This window comes from Penaeus chinensis, chromosome 3, assembly GCF_019202785.1.
Source record: "Penaeus chinensis breed Huanghai No. 1 chromosome 3, ASM1920278v2, whole genome shotgun sequence".
NCBI classification, from domain to species: domain Eukaryota; kingdom Metazoa; phylum Arthropoda; class Malacostraca; order Decapoda; family Penaeidae; genus Penaeus; species Penaeus chinensis.
In genome coordinates, this window is record NC_061821.1 from 4,626,208 (window position 1) to 4,628,707 (window position 2,500).

General features: G+C 35.0%; 1 protein-coding gene across 2 annotated transcripts in view; it reads left to right on the top strand.

Annotated features, from left to right (window-relative positions):
- Positions 1–139: 139 nt before the first annotated feature.
- Positions 140–2,500, top strand: part of LOC125042041 (kelch-like protein 24) — a 12,729-nt gene continuing 10,368 nt past the window's right edge. Inside the window, exon 1 of one of the 2 annotated variants that reach the window (XM_047637506.1) lies at positions 140–358. The gene's annotated coding sequence lies outside the window, so the exon portion shown is untranslated. Of the gene's footprint in view, positions 359–2,024; positions 2,186–2,500 lie in introns of those variants that run through there. The other variant, XM_047637513.1, reaches the window with a different exon arrangement.

The following is a 2,500-nucleotide window of genomic DNA, read 5'->3' on the forward strand; positions in this document are numbered from 1 at the left end:
CTCTATTTGTATTGACAAGACACAAGCAAAGACATCCACTATTATATCTTTTTTCAACATCTACTTCAAAATAAAGCTAAAATGGTAGTAGAAGCAAAATACTTTAGGGTCGTATTCCTCTCAACAACATGGAAATAAACAAAGTGTTCGGAAGATGCCGGAGGAGGAACGTCAACATCCAAATTTTGCACATTTTGACTGCATTGAACATTGAAATATTGAATGGACTTCACTCCGAAGCAGGAGAAAAGTCTGGACCTCAACATGGAATGAGTTATGATTCCCAAATCCAAAGGAGGAGCAAGAGAAAACCGCGAAAAACGAGACCGCTCGACCACGAAGGATCATCTGTGAACAGGCAAGAAAACACTAAGTGGTTTACTGATGGTCTGAGCTGGTGATACGGGTAATGTTACCGAGAGCACAGAGGTAGAAGGAAAGAGATACTTCCAGTTTATAGAGCTTTAAGAATATTAAAACCAAAAGGTATGAATGTGTGAATGTATATAATCTTGATCCACTGGTAAGAGAGATGGTGAGCTCTTCAATCACCCGAAGGAAGGCAACGGGAAACCACCTTCGTACACTCCCATGTGCAACCATGAAATTAAACATGGTCGCCAACGCCAGGCTCTGATATGGCACAGAAAAAAACCAAACAAAAAATAGCCGCTGCGACCTCACATTTAAAGCAAAATGATGAAAATATCTGCTGCGTGTCACCACCCTGAGATTAAGGCCAGTTCTTACTGTTGCGTTTTCTGTTAGTTGGTTTGCAATGCTAATAAAGGGGGTCTTGCTCCCCTGTCTTGGGAAGAAATAGAAGGTAGGAAAGATTAGGTTTGGATTTTTGGGTTAGAAGGATACCTTGGTTTTGGGACTTTGTCTCTGGAGGGTGCGTTGATCTTGGTAACAATTACCGGTGATGAAAAAACATCTTATTTAAATAAGATAAGATTAACGAATCAAAATTCCAATAATACATTATTGAAGACTCCTTAAGAGTGCTAGGGAAAGCCATTAGTTTGGAGGTCAAAGATATTAACAAAGTAAGACCTCGTAGCCAAATTCATAAACTGGGGAACTGGAAAGTATTATATAAGCAACCAGCCTCCAGAAAAAATATAGTATGTACATATGAAACAATATTTCCAATAGAGGAAGACCGAAGCCCCGAAGAAGTTAAAGAGAAAATAAGAACAATTTGTGGAAATGATTCTGTAACAACAGAGATAAGAATGCAAAAGCCAACAGAGATTAAAAAACAAAGTCAGATGGACTGCAACAAAACCCTCCCAGAAAAAGCTGCAATAGGGCACTCATCATATTCTGTAAATCAATACACTCTACCTATACCTAAATGCTTTCAGATATGGTTATGGGATTATGACCTGTAAAAACAAAACAAATAAATAAGATGCAGAAAATGTAGCCATTTTGGACACAACTCATGCAAAACACAAATAGGCACAAAAAGTAAACGCACAAAACATTAAACCAAACAACCTTGAAATAAAAGATACATATCCAAGAACTTTGCTCTTTTCACTAGCGTACTATTCTACAGTGCTCTACAATCTCTGACATCTAACACATTTTATCCTAATTGTTAACTCGTTTTAACCCAATTTTGCCACAACGCTTTATCATAATGCTATATTTTAGGCCTTTGCACCCTAAGCCCCACACTATTGTTGTATTTTAAATACAACACCAATGACCTTAGATATTGATGCGGCAGAAAATTTTCAGGAAATAAATAAAATAACCCTCCAGTGCCCAAGATTCAACTTACACAGAAAGATATTATTTGAAGCATTAAAAAGAATAAAAATCAATAATCCAAATATGTCTCTTATAATAACAGGTGCAGAACATGCATCAGCTAAAAAGGACTACATATTAAAACACATCAAGGTCTTCCAAAGATAAAAATGAATAATCATATAAAATCGGCAATCCGTAAAAAAACAACCAAGAAACACAGATCCAGAGAATATAGGCTTTTAAAGTCAAAAAACCCTCTGAAAGAAGAAAATACAAAAGATGAAACTGAAAGATAATTGTTTTCTCCCTTATCACATGAAAAGGCCAGATAAGAGCTTGATAACATGGATCTGAGGTGTAATTTCTGATTATCAGGAGAAAGAGAAGTCAACAAGAAGCATCAACAAGGAGGAAAAAGGTTGTTTACTGTCGTCCATCTGCTCTCCCAGTTCCTCTTTATTCAGTTGTATTTTCCTCTTTTTTTTCAGTATTTACATCATTTGTCATTATTTATTTCCATTCATTTTAGTTATGATTTATTAGGAATTGCTTTTTTGATTCAAAATTTAGATTAATTTGGTTATACCTTTGAAGATAACGGTTAGAAAAAATGTTCAGGTTATTAAAGTTCTTGAAAATGTGCTTGATTTAACTTGTATTTGTCTGTCTGTCTGCTTGTATGCAAATATTGTTATTATTATTATTATTATTATTATTATTATTATTATTATTA